The sequence below is a fragment of the Microtus oregoni genome, unplaced genomic scaffold, assembly GCF_018167655.1.
Source record: "Microtus oregoni isolate MIOR12 unplaced genomic scaffold, Mior012 000037F_ref0000500, whole genome shotgun sequence".
Taxonomy (NCBI): Eukaryota; Metazoa; Chordata; class Mammalia; order Rodentia; family Cricetidae; genus Microtus; species Microtus oregoni.
The window spans coordinates 20,390,129-20,409,917 of record NW_024543096.1 but is presented as its reverse complement, the minus strand read 5'-3'; the positions used below and the strand labels follow the sequence as shown (position 1 = coordinate 20,409,917).

Below are 19,789 nucleotides of genomic sequence, written 5' to 3'. Positions count from 1 at the left end.
CACCTCCCTTCACTGCAAATAAACCCTTTTCATTCTGCAGGCCTCAATCTGACATTTCAATCGATAGTTTCCATGAATGAGAAGGGTCCTAACAGACTTTCCTTTATTCTCCCTCTCGCACCAACCTCTCCTAATTCAATGCTTCATACCATTCATCTCCTTCTCCATTTCTCTGTACTTTTCGACATAGGAAATGACCTGGTGGTCATGGTTCTCTCTCTGACTCACTTCTCCTTGGCTTTTGCTGATATCGTGTTTTATCCAAGGTGTGTTCTGTGTCTTTTATGTGAGAATTCGGAGTAATCTCATTTTCCTGTCTTTATTGGCTACCAGGCTCCATCTTCTTTGACAGAAGGGTTGAGTCTCAAAGCGGGTCAGTACTGCATGTCAGTGAGGAGTCCCATGAAGGATTTTATTCCAACGAGTTTAGTTTAGGCTATTTTGAAAAGTGCAGGTGTTTGATAATTTGTAATTCAGATCTATCTTGACTGTGAGCATTCATTTGTAGTATGTTTCTAATAAAAATATGTGATAGTAAATCATAGTTCAAAGAAGACATATCTGTGTTTCTAGCTAGGGCACTAGAGCCTTCAAGGCGATGGTGAAATTTGGTTTCTGACCAGCAGCTATCAGAAAGAATTCTCCGACAGAAGACTATTTTGAGGGAACATTCAGTTCGTCTGGAAGGAGCACATAAAGCCTGTCATCTGGAATATTCCATGTACCATGGAGTAATTAGCTTCTCATGATGCAAAAATAGCAGCACCAACTCAAGCTCGCAAGGGATCCTTTGTGAGCATAAATTAAATAAAGTCCAGTACTTTTATCATTAATCTCAGTGACCAAAGCTAAGAGCAATTTTAAAGGCTAAATCTTTTATTTTTCTGATTTAAACAGTATTTTGTACTTGTTTATTGTTCACATGCAAAAGTGTGTGCCTGAGTGCATACACAAATGCTCCACAGCATGGAAGGGAAGATTAGAGGACAAAGTTTGGGACCCAGTTCTTTTCTTTGCTAAATGAGTTGAGGGGGGGTAGATATAAGCCAGGTCCTCAGGCTCGGCAGAAACCAGCTTTATCTTCTGAGCCATCTCAACAGCCATATTTTTCTGAATATTTTTATGAAAACATTCTACCCACTATGTATTTTATATGATATAGTTTCTTATTCATCAAATGATACATTCTTAGAAGAATCTGGTGGCAAATAAGTTTATTTCAATGTCACCAAAAATGGGCCTTCAAGTTACAATGTGTGGCATTCTATCCAAAATTTTAAGTACATTCTGCTTGAAAGAAAGCTGATATGTTGAAGGACTGTTTCTTCCTGGAGTCGATCCCAGTCCTGTGCGGAGAACTGCAGAGGGATGGAGAGAAACAGAGTGCTTATTTTTAACTCCTTCTTGTAGCAATTTAAGTTAATTCTTATAAAAATGCAGGACACATGGTAAATATGTTTTTTAAATTGCATAAAAACTAAATACATATCAAAATAAAAAATCCATGACATTAAAGATGCCATGGTTGTTATTCACATCATAGAAAATTGTGTTGTAGGGCTCTTTATAATGATAAACTTAGTACATAGTAATAAAACAACTCCTAATTACATAGTTCTATATGCATACATCAGCACTTCACTCATCTAGATCAGAGATATGCCTCCTTGTAGTAGATGGTAATTAACTCAGAGACTCACTACTGGAAAATATCCAGAGTTTGATAGACATTGGAGCACTCATTCCTAAGTGGTATGTCATCATCAAACCCATCCCTCAAGGTTCAGGGGTTTCTGTGGAAGAGAAGACAGAAATATTTTAAGAGCCAAGGTAATGGATGACTCCCAGAAAACAGTGTCTTCCTGATACAACAAGACTGATGTGCTTATGACTTCACAGAGACTATGACAGCATGTACAATATCTGTGTTTTAATAAGGCCGCTAGTTAGTTCCTGGCTGCTCAGCCCCAAAGTAATCACTCGGAAACTATGTTATTTGCAATACTGTTCGGCCAATAGCTTAAGCGTATTTCTGGCTAACTCTTACATTTTAATTTAACCCTTTTCTATTAACCTATGTATCGCCACATAGCTGTGACTTATCGACAAAATGCCAGCATCTGTCTCTGGGGGGGGGGGGGGGGGGCTACATGGCTTCTCCCTGACTCTGCTCTTCTTTCCCCCAGCGTTCAGTTTAGTGTTCCCCGCCTAGCTCTGTTCTACTCTGTTCTACTTTATCAGGCCAAGCCAGTTACTTTATTAACCAATGGATTCACAGCATACAGAGGGGAATCCCACATCATACCTATATAACTTCAGTTAGATGAAGTCCCAGTACCAAAATTGGAATTGGACATGGGGTCCCACCTCTAACCAAGAAGTCATTTGCAACTGGTACCCAAGAAAAATCACTGGATATCTCCACCACTTCAGGCAGATGGCCCCACATCTAGGAGTAGTTGGCTAAACCAAGACAAACTTCAACTCCTCCTATCCATGGACTTTTTGTGTGTTTTTTTCTTTTGCTGTTTTTTATTCGTTTTTTTCTGTTATTGGGTTTTTGTGATTAGTAGTTTGATTTTCATTTTTATGGTTTATATTTGTTTTGGTTTTGTTTTTGAAAAAAGAGAAATCCAGAGAGTAAAAGAACATATGGCTGGTCACCTAGGAAGATGAACATGATCTGTGAGGAAATGGAAAATAGGAAAGGACAAAGTCAAAATAGGATATGTGAAAAATGTCTAATTAGTAATAAAAAATTTAATACTTACTAAGAACTCTCAAACCAGTCCACATTTACACATCAAAAAATTGAACCACTGGGTTTCTATTGGTAACCACAGCTTTACTTAAGTCCCAAAGTTCTTAAGAACTCTGAAAACATATTGTAAATATAGTATTATTGAGAACATTTTACCTTCTTTCTCAAACATCCTTTGTTTTTTAGAAAGTGTCATGAAGATCAGAGATTGGCCTGTAGCTCATTATATTACATAATGATGGCCTTGAACTTCTGATCTCCCTGTTTCTATCTGCCAAGTACTTGAATTATGGGTGTGTTCTACCATGTCCAAATTCTGTAAGGTTGAGGTCTGAACCCACAGCTTTGTGAATGTACAAGAAACATTTTACGATCTGGCCTATGCCATCAGACATTGCTCTGTTTTCTTTTCTTTGTTGTTCTATTTTCTTCTTCTCCTATCACTGTGTTCATATTTTATTCTATTATGGAAAGGTGACATATTGCAGAATTTTCTGTCCTTTTATCGATGCTTTAGTCAAGATGGCCAACCCCTGGGAGCAATGAAGACATGAATTAATAAACTACAGTAGCTCCATATGGACAGCACTTCAGTGCTCTAAAGAAGTGATCCTTTAAGCAATGTAGGGTCATCAGTTTTAATAGACGCAGGGCGTTGGTGAAGACGTTGATAATGAAAGGATTCTATGCACATCTGGGAACAAGAGATTTGTAGACAATCTCTAAAAGACCTTCTCAGTGTTGCTGGGAACCTAAAATTGCTCTGCAGTTAGAGTTGCAAGATTCTGGGAGTGTGACATTGTTGCTTCCATCACCATCGAACTCTTCCTACATCTGAAATCAACCAAGGAAGAGGTGACTTGTCCAGCAAGTGGTTTTGAGAATCACAGACAAAGGAACTACTTCTCCAGAGAACAAACTCAAAAAATTATTTGCCTGTCCAGAGAACAAATAAAAAATTGTTTTCCTGTATAGGATGCAATATCCAAGCTCCCGCAACCCCCACCCCTTCCTCCAAAGCAGCAGGCCACGTGGATCTGGGGTTTCAAACCATGAGTACTGACTGAACTTCTGCAGTAGGAAACAAGGGAGCAAAGAAAGGTACTGCAGAAAAAGCCCTCCTACCTAAACTCATCTACGCCCTGTACTTTCTGAAAGCTGGGTCCTTAAGTCCACCGTGCCTCCGAATCCACCATCCTCTGATGATGGATTTTTTGTTGCCTCTCTTTAAGGAATATAATTTATTGCTTTTCCTGTCAAGTTTCTGTGTAACACAAGTGCAGACACAGCACACACACACACACACACACACACACACACACACACACACAGAGAGAGAGAGAGAGAGAGAGAGAGAGAGAGAGAGAGAGAGAGAGAGAGAGAGAGGTGCTGGACAGGGCTCTGCTCTGAAATTCCTTGGGGCAAATTGTGTGTTAAGGTAAGAGATCTAAAGTCTCCCTATCTAGACCTTCACTGTTTGCAGTCCTCCTTCAAAAAGAAATATACATTATTTACGTATTTAGAAGACCACACCCGTCTCTTACAAGAAGCAGGTAGAAAACAAAGACTACAGGTGGGTTTTGAGTACCACTACCCAGCTCTATCAAAGGCAAGCCCCATAGGAAGGAATAGTTCTTGGCCTCAACCTGGAGCCAGGGAGGAACCTGGAGCACAGTGCTTCGTTGCACCCTCTTCCCGAGCTCCAGCCCCTTGCTACTCTTCTCAACCTTGGAGTTTTTTTTTTTTTTTCAGGCTCAGTCATCAAGCCACAGAAAGTGGCTTCTCGGAAACATTAGCAGATTGCGCTGAACTGGAGGAAGGAAGGGCCTGGAGGGAGGAGGGGCGAGGTAAGAGAAGGGCTCTTTTATCTGCGGGGTCTCACAGGCGCAGGCTCGCACACACCCTACGAGCAAGGTGGCGGTGTATGCGGGGCTGTGCGATCCCTTCCTGTCCCCTTAAACTAGCCACAGTACAGAGGCTGCCGCATCCCGACCATCACCGCACCGCGCCCAACTGCTAGGTCTCCGCCCCGCGCGGTCTGCAGGGCTGGGCGGAGGGAGCGAGGGGTGGGGACCTGAGAGCCCAGGGAGCTTAGAGGAGGCCCAGCGACACTGCTGGCTGCCCGAGGGCGGGGTCGCCTCATCCAGGGCAGACGGGGAGCAGACTCGGTGCAGGCCTCCCCAACGCTCCAGTTGCGACTGAAGGCTCTCCAATCCTCCTGGCTAGCCTGGGTATCCGCGGCTGGTAGTAGCAGGCGCTCTGAGCAACAGGATTTGAAAGAAAGAAGCAGTGGCAAGAAAGAAGTGTGGGGAGAGAGGAAGAGTTCCCCTGGATAAGACTCTCGCAGGTGCACATCCCGGGTGGGCATGATCCGTGAGGCCAGGTCGCAGGTCAGTGAAAGTCTTTTTTTTTTTCTTGATCCTCCCTCGGATGTGGCAGAATGGGGACCTAAGGGTCTTCTTCCTTGTGCTCCCCTCAACTGCCACACCCACCTGTGTCTATTTTCACATAACTCGGATTTAGCCACCAAGTATTGCGCCACCAGGGTTTAAAAGTGGGTGGGTGGTCAGCGGAGAAAGAGATCCAACTACTTCAACCGGAAAGCTGCCCCCTCCCATACACACCCCTGCAGCTTCTCATCCTACCAGTTCTGGTAATGTGCAAAGAATAGGTAGCGATGCTTAATAATCTTTTTCTCTCCGGCTGCTCCGGCAGAGTTGTTACGTGGGTCTCAGTACCAGGGCCAGCTCATACTTCTTGACTAGAGAAAAGGCATATGCCCTACAGCTGTGTCTGCAAAGATGAGCACGCAAACGCAGATTAGCTGATTTACCTGGGAGAGACCAGAAAGGCTACGATCCCGGAAAAGCACTCACAGACAGATAATGGATCAGCTCCTTTCTCAACAGCTTATTTTTTCAGGCCAATCAGTACTGTATAATGGAACTTAGTACGTTATATTTCGACTATGTATGTACTACAACAGTGTGATCCAAACAAGATTATCAAGCAATAAACAAACAAAAAAAATCAATGCCAGCTTTTGTAATCATAGCAAAAAGTTTTACACATTTTTGTTTGTTTGTTTGTTTTGTTTTCTTGAGTTTAACATCCATAGTAAATAATCCGAATACAATGGCATTTTTTTTCTACAACGAAGCTTGGGGAATTTTTTTTCAAAGCTAGTTGAGAAAAGATAAAGACCAAATTAACATATGCTTTTACACAAATGATGGGATTTTCTGAAAGTGAGTCAGTGTTGGGGGAGGGGGTCTCTTCTGTCTAGAAGTATGCTCTTTTCTATCCCCTTTCCCTGTGCACTGGAAAAATATACCTTTTTCTTTCTGTTTTGGTCATTTTCATGTATTTAAACTAGTGTTTTCCTTCTTACCATTTAAAGTAAATGGGGTTTCTTTTTAAAAGTGTAATTTAAAAGAGACTTTTATTGGATTTCCATGTATGACATTATCAAGACAGCTAACTGTCTTGATAATTAGTTATCCTAATCATTCACTACAAGATGCTAGAGAAACTATGGAGTTTGATGTTATGGAAGACATACCAACCGTTTATAAAATTGATGCCAATTTTGTTTATGGTATTTTTTTTAAAAAAAAACCTACAGTTTTTAAAGGAACGTTTACTTTTAGAAGTAAACGATGGTGTCGCTGGCAGACAGCAGCACGCTGTCACGGAGGCCGGATATGCAGAAGGTGCGCCGTTTCTGGGATGTACGGCTGGGCTTTCCGTGTACCTGATGCTGCTCCTGGGGAGAGAGCTGAGTCAGGTTTGGACGTCTGCCAAAAACATCCAGCACCTCCTTATCCTTGCCCCAGCCCCTGGGGGAGCCGCAGGTGATCATGGGAGCCGTCTAGTCCTAAAGCTTCTGTGTTTCTTGCTACTTGTTGCTGAGGTGATTTGGCCACAAAGAAATTCAGAGGAGTCAGTGCGTTTTCTTCGGGGTATTTAACATGTTCAACTCACTTCGTCTACAGCAAGGGAAATCACTTTGAGCATTCGCATCGATAACAAAACCTATTTGATCTACTTGTATTATATGTGGGCACATGGCTACAAAGTGTGAGAAGGGTTTGTGTGGTATTTTTCTAAAACTTATCATTATTCTTATAAAGGAGCTAAAGTTTATTAATATAAATGAACCATGTTAGGCATGCTAATGATATTTGATTTTGCCTAAAGCTCCGTGTTAGATTTTTAATGTATTTCCAAATGTTTATAATCTGAGTAAGTGACTCATATTTCATTCAGTGTCAAAGTTGTCTTTGACTGTTCCCTCTCCCTCATGACCCCGTTTGTTCTTATCCGCGTCTAGAAAGACCTATGAGCGTTTCCTCCAAAACATATCTCTATTCCACAATACTTCTCTAATGTAGCTCATCCACTGAATTTCTATCTATACAGTCACCAAATCAGTATAGGTTCATGTCAGACTCATGGTTTACTTGGAATCATACTTCAGATGGAACACTTCTTCTCTCTTCACTTGAATGACTGGTTTCTCTGTGATGCATTCTCCATTCACAGCAATATCATCATCCTTATTCTTTGAAATACTCACTGCTTCATATCTGCAAAAGAAAATTAAAATTAAACATGGAAACACTAAGACTAGTAACAGCAACAACAAACTCCTTTTGGAATGCTGTTTATTTTCTAACCGCTCTGGTTAGTCTCACTTTCTAACCTCTACAGAACTCATCTTTCCCTCTCCCTTCCTCCCTTCCTCCCCCACTGTGTGTGTGTGTGTGTGTGTGTGTGTGTGTGTATGTGTGTATTCAGGTATCTTAGTACCTGAAACCCTGAAAGCAGTACCACAGCCAAAGGATGTCTCAAATACTGTCTCTGTTGCCTGTTGACACTCAAAAGAGTGTGTGACCATCTCCTTCTCTGAGTTTGTATCACAACTGGAAGATCTCTGTCTCCAGCAGATTGCTGTTGACACCTTGTCAGAGTAGGTTGTTGCCCTTTAATTTTTTTTTTAATCATAAACTGGTTGGCCTATTAGCTCAGGCTTTTTATTAACTAATTTTTACACCTTACATTAACCCATTATTCTTATCTCTGTTAGCCACATGGCTTGATACCTTCCATCAGCAAAGCATTTTCATCTTTCTTTCTTTCTGTCTGGGTGACAACTGCAAACTGAGTTTTCCTCTTCCCAGAATTCTCCTGTTCTTGTTGCCCTGTTCTACTTCCTGCCTTTTCACCCCACCTCTACTTCCTGCATGGTTGCCCCACCTATAACATCCTGCCTGACTACTGGCCAATCAGCATTTTATTAAAATACAAGTGACAGATCTTTACAAAGTACAAGACTGTTGTCCCACAGCACTCTCCCACACACACATTTTTTTCAAAACAGGAATTCTGAATCTAATCTCCCTTTTTCAGCTTTCTTTCCTCTATAGTAATTGTTATGCTCCTCAGATGTTTTTCAGAGTTGAACATTAAAAAGAAAATATCTTCACTACTGTCTTAGGTTTTAGAATAGAGTTGCCATGTAGAGGGATTATATGTATTTATATAAAGAATGTTGCATGAATACATGAATTATTTCACCATAAAATTCATCAATAATAAAAATGTATTATCTTATGTATCATCAACATTGTAGGTAATCAAACATCTAGCTTGTTTACAACTCTGCTTATGATTTTGAAGAAGTAAAATTAAAATTGCCTGGGATTCAATCCCATTTATCATCAGTACATGCAGTAATGTGTTCAAAGATAAGTAGAGTATTATGTATATTTAGGAAGACAGTGACAATAAGTGGATTAAAATATATTAAAAAGAAGTTGAAATATATGAACTAAAATGATTTCTCTATAAGTGGAAACTAATCAATAGTCTCATCACACTATTAGACTAAGACTTTAAGCATTTGAGGATCACCGAAATCACTGGTTAAGATACTAAAGTATTCGTTTTAATAAGGGCAGAGACTTGAGTAAACTCGGGGCATGGGCATATGCTGAGATGACCTCAAAGGTTCCTTATGATCTTATTGTTTCCTCTCAGTACTTGATGAAATTATCTTACATATTTGAAGTACTTATTTAGGAGGGCTCAGAGAGAGTGGAGGGGCCATGAAGATGCATCACCAGTACTGGGATAAAGATAGGTACTTCATCACTGATCCTGGTTAATGGTAGTATCATATAAAGAGAATTTTATCCCTTCCTCAGCATTTTGAATATGAAGTAAGTCTCTTTATTGCCTTCATTTTTCAAGATTCAAAGATTCCCCTTAAGACCCACAACCAAACACTAGACAGATCTCAGGAAATCCTGCAGAAGAGAGGGAGGAAGGATTGTAGGAGCCAAAGGAGTCAAGGACACCACAATAAACTCCCCAGAATCAACTAAAGAAAAGCAACTGACAACCAGGGAGCCTGCAAGGAAGTGACCTAGGCTTGGGAGGAGAGGAGGGAGGAGAAACTTAGGTCAGGATGTAAAAACAAAAATAAATACATACAAAAAAAAAACATAAAGTAAATGAGGACTGGAGAAATTGCTCAATGGTTAAGACCACTTGCTGTTCTTATACAGTTCCTAGCTCATACGGGGTGGCTCACAGTATTCAGTAACTCCCCTTCTAGGGGACCTGATGCCCTGTTCTGGCATCTGAGGGTATTACAAGCACATAATACATATGCAAACATGTAGCCAAAACACTCCTACATAGAAAACAAGAGCAAACTTTCTTATAATAAACAAACAACTTTGGTGTTAGTATTTTGTTGCAAAAGTAACTTTTGGTTGAGTGACCAGCTTTGATTAGTGTGTGAGTGTGTGTGTGTGTGTGTGTGTGTGTGTGTGTATGTGTGTGTGTGTGTGTGTATGTGTGTGTGTTCCCATTTGGCTTGGGTTTATTTTTCTCTGTTCAAATTTTGGCAATGTTTTATATTAAAAGGATCCATGAATTTTGACCAAGCATGTTGTAAAATTTGTTATTAATGTGACACACTGTCATAGTAAAGGGTTAGATTGGACCTGAGTACTAACTGAAAAAGGTCTTCCATTTTATAGCTCACTAATGATCTAGCTCATTTTATATAGGAATGTCTGGCATTTTCAGAATTAGGTGGAGTCATAGCAGCACTTGGCATGGCAAGGCTATATAAAATAGACTTTACGTGATGTCATAAAATACTATAAAAATTGTGAGAGGTCTTGGAAATATGTACATAATGCTTTTATGGAATCTCAGAGATTGATTTTGGTGTGCTGCTATCCTACAAAATGGAATTTCTTCATTGAGGGTTTTATTTACTCTTTCCTCTTTGCATTACTGGAAGGAAATGGCCTTCGGTAGCAAGGAAAGCCATCAGCCCTTGGCGGCTAAAAAAAGTAATGAAATTTGGATAGTCAAAACCCTTGTGGGTGGACAGGAGAAGTGCCAGACCATAATAAAGAGGGAAGGAAAGGGGAGACCTTGAGTGGTGCCAGAAAATACTCAGACAAATAAATGTGGATTGGCTCGATGTATAGAGCTGGGTGCTTCTGTCCTTGGAGTCCCACTGAGGAAATGGTCCTTTCTGGTTCTTTATTTAAAATAGCAATTATTACCAAAGAAACACACTGTCGTTGCTTATTTAATACAGAAAATAGAACTTTTTGGTTTTTTAAAAGTGGTAAAACAGAGACAAATTATCATAAATTGTTGTTTTTAAAAAAACCTATCATTGTAATTTCATTGCTAGCTACTTTGTGTGTCAAGGGTTGAGAGCACTGTGATTGTTCAGAATGTTCTTTAAAATAACTACTTTAATCTTTTTAAACAAAGCTTCCTGACTCCTTTATCGCAAATACAGTAAACCTCAAATGTACCTATGATTTTTTTCATTACGTATTTAGAGGAAATGAGCGCAATTTCTAGCACCCCACCCTGCAGTGAAGAAATGTCTGGCTTCCGTCTTTCCCTTTTGTCTGTCCTCTTTCCTCTGTTTCTTTTCGTAAGCATTTGCCATAAATGCCGCTACATACTCCACTGTCAAGTCAGACAAGACAAACAAAAAGAAAATTGACTTTGTAAATGAAGATTAATAATATCAGACAGGCGCATTAAGACATGTACAAGGACGGTAATTTTTAATGAAATTTGATGTGTATCGCAGGCCAAACAGGACTGCATGGTAACTACTCGGTGGCTTTTTAAATTTTGGGATAATGTCACTCGTTACAATCTTGCTTGTTGCTCATGAGGCATACATCTTGAAACCTGAAGTAATTAGGATAAAATATAATGTCAATATTTTCAAAGTCAAAATGAAATAAGTGTACATATTCAATTAAATATCAACAAGTAAATCAGATATAATAAATGTTCATCCTATTCCATGCATCGATTTGCATTCTATTAAGTAATTATCATTTCAAATCTATTGGGTAGCACTTCCTCAAGAACATGGCATAAGGAAATATGTAGTAAATAGGTAAAATAGAATGCTTTGCTGGCAAATTATGCTTTTACTTTCTCCTGTATGATAAAATTAATGTTTTTTTTCTGGCAAATATATTAGCTCCACTCTCTATAAATAATCCTACTAAGGAATAAAATATTTCAAAGTAAAGAGTTTGTATTCCACTCAACATATTGCTATGAGTGTCCAGATGGGCCTAGAACCCAAAATAAACCTTTCTTAACTGCACTTCCTGGTTGGTGGGAAACCAGCAAATGCAACCACACCTGGCTACATAAACCCTGATGTGTTACTCTGTGCAAACTCCTCTGCTCCTGGCAATTAACATGGAGAGAAGGGAAGTGGCATCCTCAGGGATCAATTGGGATCAAAGTCCTTATGATCTCTTCATTATCATATGACAGAATTTCAAGAATAAACTTGAATGGACTATGAAAAATGCCTCCGAAAATTCCTATTATATCCATATTCTGTTCCAGATCATTGTAAATCATGTTTATAAGATGCTAAAATCACATAAAGTAAATTTGTGCTTACTATAGTAGCACAACTTTTTATTCAAGATTTTTGTGTTAGTTGCTTTGCTTTTTCAGTTAAATCCGATGTCTCAAATTCAGTTTCATTCTCTGGAAAGTCATCAATATCCACTTTAATGATCGCTAAAGAAATAAATTATATTTGTGTATATTTATATATATGGCAAAAGTATAGTGATAAATATATACTTTTACTGTGCACACATGATGAGTAGGCATTAAATAATAATGGTTATTCATTTGGAAAGCTAGCATATTATAATAAGGATTGTTTTGATCATATTTTAAATATAATCGACAATACAGATAATTATTTTTATTTTATATAGAGTTCAATGATTATTGATGAGACTTTTCTCTAGCAAGTTTAAAAGGCAATTATCAGTTTTCATTTCTAAGTTACTACCATTTCATTTTGAATTTAACATTCAGTTGGTTAAGCATTTTGATAAAGGTCATTGCTGAACATTTTATATGAAGTATCTAAAAATTAAGAAGGAAAATATGGATGAATCTTGAAAATGAAGAGATAGATAATGCCCTTCTTTATTTCTGTCATCCTTTCGAACATGCACTATGATAATTCTACATTAAAGAAGAATTTCATTGATGGAAGTTATCTGTCAGATGTTCTACTAGCACTTTCGGTAATCAATAGTTACTTATCAATGTAGCTGTTGTCACAATATGGGTCTCATTGTGTAACCTAGAATCACTGGTCTGTGTTTGCCTCTCTCTCTCTCTCTCTCTCTCTCTCTCTCTCTCTCTCTGTGTGTGTGTGTGTGTGTGTGTGTGTATGTGTGTGTGTACTTTATATAACTGTCAGTGTTATATATATATATATATATATTACTTTTAAGGGATATTTTGGAAACTATATATCTGAAAAGTTCTTACCTATAAATGCCATTCAAATTTGCTCTAATAATTTTCTATCCAAATTATATCTTAGAACTTTCAAAGAAGCAAAGTTTCTGGGCATGGAACAAAATATCTGTCACAATCTCTATGTACATGACATACTAATAAAAATCAGAACCTTGTAATGTAATCCTTAAATAAGGGTAATAGTTTAACAGGTTTTATTCAGTGTTTTCTTCAGAAGCCCACAATTCTGCAGTTACAGAAAACAATGGGCCATATACTGCTGGACATTGACTAACACTACTCTAAAGATACTAGAAAAGAGACAGATAGTGAAAATGTTTCTGTTAGGGTGGACATGACAATATCTCGTTGAAATTACTGATAGTAAATGTATTAGTTTAGTAGTCTTACTAAGGAAGATCCCACTTATACAGAGCCCAGTGTCAAGGATTTGCAGCTGTTCCCTTTGAAAGGTAGGCCCCAGTCATTCTTTCAGGTGCGGATAGTAAGATGGAGAATTAGCCAGGTTTCCAACAGCTCAGTGAGTGATCTCTAAATTTTAGCAATGTGAATATTTTTATTTATTTATTTATTTATTAAAGATTTCTGCCTCCTCCCCGCCACCGCCTCCCATTTCCCTCCCCCTCCCCAATGTGAATATTTTTAAGGTTAAAAAAACATTCGTGGCTAGAAGTGTAACCCCAGTTGATAAAAAGTTACCTTCTGTAAGGAAGTCACTTTCCATAAGTATGATCAGCAGAACCGATCTAAAGTGACCTAGCAATAGTGGCCTGTCTTTTGAGTCTCAGCGTTAGAAACATGAGGCCACTGGGATATATTTTAAATTCTTCTATTTGTTGAGTTCCAGTCCAGCAGAAGACTCTATCTGAAATCAAGCAAATAAAACAAGAAAAACCCAATCTTCTAAAAGGTACAGAGCACCTGATAAACAACACTCAAGGTTTTATTGTAGTCTTTATATGCATATGTACACACAGAGACACACTTACACATAAACACACACATTTATACATATGAACATATATACACACACAAATGCTGTTCATATACAGAGACACATAAATGCCCTTCCTTGTATATATGTATGCATGTATGTATGTGGGGGGATATATATGTATAAATAGTGGGTGCTTATGTATTTATATATATGGGCTTATTCAACACAGAAACGTAGAAACATCTGGTAGTTTAACTAATTATTCAATAAAAGCTTTTAAATATGTAATGGGGCTAAAGTAATCCATATTTGTAATTAAATAGTCAAACCACATCACAACAATACTAAAGAAAAAGGATAAATGGGAAGATGGAAAAATGCTCAGTGCTCATCTTACACTTGAGGAGCATATTCTGCTTAAATGGAAGTTGAAACCGAGGTTGAAATTTCGGAAGAGTTACTGTATATTTGAAATGTCATGTTTTTTTTTTAGAAGTCCAGCAGCTGCTTATTGGTGTGATGTGATTGCAATTATTGTTGTCATGAGTTGTTTAACGTGAGAGAGAAGAAGCAGTCTTTCCAGGGAAGGCCTGAGGTGACTAAAAAACCATTTATTCCCCAAAGAAAAGAACTGCCATGAAGCATGGTGATGTTCTGGATGTTAGGAGGCCGGGAAGTAGAGGAAATGAGATGGCCTGGTAAAGAACAAGCAGGAGAGAAGAGGACAGTGTTTGTTTGAAGAAATTTTGTGGCTTGAAAAGTATGAATTTAGACATTTTAAATGAATGGATTATGAATATTTCTACTACTACACACATTGCTATACTCAAATGAAGCCTAAACCACAGTATTTTTACTCACAGTCAATTATCCCCCCAAATTAGTGTCTCTTTAACATTAGTATTTCAAGAAGATTACCCTTTGGAGATTTAGAAGTATTTTTAGAAGATCAATTTATTTTACATTATTGTCCTAATAATTGTGTTAATAGATTATTCTTTTAACATTTTTCTTAATAGAGTTCAAGTCAGCCTAGACCACGTAGTGAGAACTTTTCCCCCAAAAGAGCATAGGGATTTGACCTCTGAATTCTGTGATATATCTTAACCTCTTAAGTGACTGAGACTTACACCTTGTCCACTAGATTGCTAAGGTTTTTGAAAACTATAGTGAGATAGCATTTCATAGTTGGTAAGACAACTTGTATGCTCTTGGCAGGAATGTTGAAATGATGTAACTACTATTTAAACAGTATGACTTCCTTAAAATGTGTGTCTGACTCTTTTGCCTACTCTTGGGACTCTTGTCCTCCTTTTGGGTTGACTATTCCAGCCTTGGTATGAGGGCTTTTGCCTTGTTGTATCTTGCTTTACTGTGTTTAGTTGGTATCTCTCACAAGCCTGGTCTTTTCTGAAGGGAAATGGGGAAAGTTGATCTGGGGGAAAGCAGAGATAAGGGCAGAGTGGGAAGTAGTAGAAGGAAGGAAAACCATGGCTAGGGTACATTTTATGAGAGAAAAACATTTTTTTCAATAGGAATATTAAAATACAGTTACCATTTTGTACCAATCCAATCCACAGTTTCTATCAAAGGAATTGAAATCAGAACCTCAAAGAAATATCACTTCCCTATGTTCATGAAGATTATTTAAATAGTGAAGTACTGGAAATGACATTGTGATAAATTCAAAAAGAAAATTTGGCATATGCTTCCAAATGAATGTATTTAGCCTAGACGAAAGAAATCTTCCCACTTCTGTCAGAGTAGATAAACCTTGAAGTCATGCTATCTAAAACCAGCTGGGAGGGGTTAATGACTTATCTGAAATAAGTAGATGTAGTAGGAAAAGAAACTAGGGAAGTGATAGAGTGAGTGGGGGTTGTCAAGTGTTTTCTATAGATTTAAAATAGGTCTACAAGATGGATAAGTTCTAGTTATTGAGCACACAATGCAGTATGTGTAGTTAGCAATATAATGCTAGACACTTAAGAATGGGTTCAGGTTCTACACTGGAACCCAGCAGTAAGGTGATTATGTAACATCTGTGAGCCCTTGAACTTGATCTACAGTTCTGAAAGAAACAACAAACACAGGCTCAGACACTTCCAGAAGAATATGTTGGACAACAAGCCTGCAGTGTAAACTTCGGTTAGATCCCTGTTGGCATACAAAAAGAGTTCCCACAGCAGATCCTCAGGAATTACGTGTTGGAATCAGAAAACTGATTCCCAGTGGGACTGGTCTCTGGACTCTGGAAGTAAGCTGTGGCTTGGGCCTCCCCAAATGGACTCTATTTTTTTAAAGTCTTTTCTTCAGAATTTCATGCTTGTGTACAATGCAACATGATAATATCTAACCCTTTGCCCCTCACCAAATTCCCTCTATGTCTCCTCCAACATGTCCCCTCTCAATTTCATTTTTTGGATAATCCATTGCATCCAATTAGAGGCACCCTTTTTGCATTGGGTGTGGAACCATCATCTGAATCACGGGAAATTTACCAGTGCTCCATCCTCAGGAAAGAATAACTTTCCCCCAGCCTAACTATCCATTGCCAATATTTCCTCAGGACCTGGTAGAGTCTAGAGATCATCTACATCACTAATGTTAAGACTTTTATCCCACTTGATCTTTTATAGATTTTGTGTAGGTAAGAGCAGCTGTTGTGAGATCATGACTTCAATAGACGTGTCATATTCAGGAAGCAGCATTTCACAGAAGTACTCCACATCCTCTGATTCATATCTTCCCCACCTTGTTCCTCAATATTCCCTGGGCATTGGCCTTCACACAGATATCAACCCCTTATTCTCACTAATTTGACCAATTATACATCTTTCCATGGAATGTTATCCATTGCAAAATGAAGTTTCACTGATCAAATAAGAGGCCAAGTATAGTAACATATAGTATATGTTTCAAAAAAGTTTGACAACATAGCTACTTAGACATACAATGAAGAATCTCCACAGAGGCCTAAGATCTCTACCATGGGCTTTTGATTAGGATTACTGGGCCACTGAAGCAGGCCTCAGATCCAACAAGAGAGCAGCTAGTTACCCCATGACGGTAGTGTTACTATTGTGCCAGTAGGCACATCTTGCCTGGCAGGTTGATGATGTTGCAGTATATAGGGTCAGTGCCAAATACAATCACTGATGCCTCCTCCACCCCCACAGCAGCCTGAAGAGCTTCTTCTTGTACTATGGACTCTAACCAGCAGCATGGAACTTCCCTGTTTTGAGATTAATTTCTTTATGTCCAGCAGCCAAGGTGTGTGATGTCTTCAAAAATATAGGATCTGAAGACTAGTCTTGGCTTAACATACCTGGGAAGATGAAACCTCTATTAATGAATTGGGTTAATCAGATTGACCTGTAAGTGTGTCTATGAGGCATTTTCTTGATTGCTAATGGAAGCAGGATGGCCAAGCTCACAGAGGACAGTACCAACCCTAGGCAATTAGGCCCGAGCTATGTAAGAAAGGTAGGAGACATGAGACTGGAAGCAAGTCCAGAATTGTGTTGCTACAAGGTCTTTGCTTCAGTCCCTGCCTCCAGATTTCTGTTTGGCTTCCTTCAATGATAGGCTGTAATTTGCAAGGTGAAGTAAACCCTTTCTTCATCAAGTTGCATTTAATTGTGGTATGGAATACAGCAACAGAAAAGCCAGAGAAGAGGCTTACCATCGAGTTATGATGGGTAACAAAGGGCAATGACTGTATCCTGTGTTGTTTAGGAGACCTCTAGACCCCCCACCCCCCATGGCCAATAATTCACCAGAAGATGTCCCAGGCCCGGTACCGTGATTTTTTGTTTAATAACCCGTGTCTGTTGGAAGTGACATTACTTGCCCAAGCAAGGCAAATCCATTCAAACTCTTCTGTACGTTGTATTTTGAAATGAGCTCTACTACCAGTGACTTTTCTACAATCAGGAAAGCACAGGAATTTCTTCTGTTTAACCACAATTGTACTTCCAGGCCAGGGCCTTAGAATTAAGCTTTCTGTGGATGACTGAGTGGACATATGTTAACATGTACTAAAGTTGGTACATTAAAAAAATGCTAAAATGCTAATTTTTGTAAAGGTGAAACATTAACCAAAGATACTGAAAAGATGAACTATGGATCAGAGGGAGACAGCTGCAATCTCCTAGGGCTAGTGATCAATCATTAAGCACCATTTGGCCATTCTCCAGAATGAGCAGGACAGGTTTTGGCATCTAGGCTGGTGCTGGTGCCACTGAGGTTTGTGGGGAAAGAGGCCCTGGCAGGATCCCAAAGACCTGGAGAGGGTATGCCCAGGCGTCTCCGGCTACTTTCCAGAAGCCTCATATCTGTTCTCAGCATTTAGAGTTTCAGACAGCCCTTTGCTCTCTTACTTTTTAACCCCCCTTTCTTCCTTGAGGATGTCTGTGTTGAGCAGCTGTCCAGGTAATATTGCAAACACTATAGATTTCCCTGAGAAAAACGTGAAGACGTAATGCTAGTTGTGAGAGGAACATAATAAATATCCTCCATTCCTCATAATTGTATTTTAATAAATACTATAAAGGAGTATAAGACATGACAGAGAGGTGTGAAGAAAGGAAGCAATGGCTAAGTTGGTCAGAAAGCAAGGCTGAGACTAGTACTTAGTAACTCCTTTGGTTTGAGATTACTACCCATGGCTAGAAGTCTGTGTGGTAAGTCAGTGCTACAGTGACCATCAAGGGACAAACTAGAAAAAAGGAGGACAGACTGTGTCTCTTTTTTTACTCAATCCCTTTCTGGAGATACATAACACAATCAGAATAAATGAGTTAGAAATTAAGAAATTTTCATGAAAAAATTGTATTGTTTCATTTTGGTTTGGTTTGCACAAAAATATTTCATATTTTCTTTCTACCTCTAATGAATTATTACATTCTTGAAAGTTCTATTTTCTGTGTGGAGAGAAACAAGTTACTGCCACAAAGGGGAGCATTGTACCTCTGAGGTTCACATCCCAGACACTAAAATAGTAAGAGAGTATGAAAATGATCAACACATTTTGAGTAAGTTTGTAATTGTTCAACATTCCCATGACAGAGTGCTTCCAAGAAATAAACCAAGAAAAATCCCTGGTATCTCCCTAGGTGAGGCTTACAGGAGTGACTTTAGAATCCCAATGACTCCTCCTCTTTATACATATCAGGAAATAGTTCTTAGAGGAAAACAAATACCGATTTGTATTTCCCCATTTGCAAGGAATGATGCATATTTTTGAAATATGTCTTCAACATTTAGGTTTTTTTTTTCTTTTGAGAACTCTGTGAGTGGATCCTAAGTCCATGTTTTGAATTGGTCACTTTTTGTTGTTGTTGTTGTTGCTGGTGGGTAGTGGTGGTGGTGGTGGTGGTGGCGGCGGCGGTGGCGTTGTAGGTGGTGGTGTGTGTGTATGTGTGTGTGTTTTGACCTCTTATTTTTTGAGTTCTTTATATCATCTGTGCATAAATCCACTTTCAGATGTACAGTTTGCAAGGATACTCTCCCATTCCGTGGCTTCTTCTTCATTTGATTGATTGTTTCTGCAGCTGTGCAAAAGCTTTTCAGTTTTATAATGTTCTGTCAATTGTTGACCTCAATTCCAGGAAAATGGAGTCTTAGTCAGAAAGTCCATTCCTACATCACTAATCTGTAGAATACTTCTAATGTTTTCTTCGAGAAGCTTCAATGTTTCAGTTTAGGTCTTTGATCCAATTGCAGTTACCTTATGTGAAATTAAACACAGGTATAATTTCATTCTTCTCTATGTGGACATCTAGACATCGAGGTGGACATTCTTTCAACTGTGTGTCTTCATAGAATATTGGATGGTTGGAGTTACACATCCTCATGTTTGGTTCCTCTATTTTGTTCCATTTGTCCACATGACAATGGACATGTGCCACCACCATACTGTTTTCACTACTCTTGCTCTGTTATGTATCTTAAGGTCTGGAGCGACAATTCCTCCAGCCTTGTTCTATTTGCTTAGGATTGTTTTGGTCCTTTCCTCAGTGGGATAAGAATTCTTCATCCTTTGTGTAACTAGTCAAAAGTCAGATACTCTATTTTCTAATCTGGGCTGCTAAGGGTTATAATCAGCAATAGTGAAGGAAGCCTGGGTCCTGTCTCACTATAATTACACTCTCCATGGACCAATGCAAAATGTTTGTAAGGAATAAACTTTCAGTTATTGTGTAATAAATCAATGTCTT

At 38.8% G+C, this 19,789-nt stretch overlaps 1 protein-coding gene and 1 long non-coding RNA gene across 2 annotated transcripts in view; one reads left to right on the top strand and one right to left on the bottom strand.

Annotated features, from left to right (window-relative positions):
* Nucleotides 1-923: 923 nt before the first annotated feature.
* LOC121433148 lies at nucleotides 924-13,473 on the bottom strand. Its single transcript, XR_005972288.1, has 4 exons — nucleotides 13,331-13,473; nucleotides 6,385-7,350; nucleotides 1,701-1,793; nucleotides 924-1,358 (listed from the first exon to the last, which is right to left on the bottom strand). It is a non-coding gene; the product is annotated as an uncharacterized LOC121433148 (long non-coding RNA).
* The window catches only part of Scn9a (sodium voltage-gated channel alpha subunit 9), a 125,564-nt gene continuing 110,808 nt past the window's right edge, over nucleotides 5,034-19,789 (top strand). Inside the window, exon 1 of the mRNA XM_041631406.1 lies at nucleotides 5,034-5,151. The gene's annotated coding sequence lies outside the window, so the exon portion shown is untranslated. The remainder of the gene's footprint in view (nucleotides 5,152-19,789) is intronic.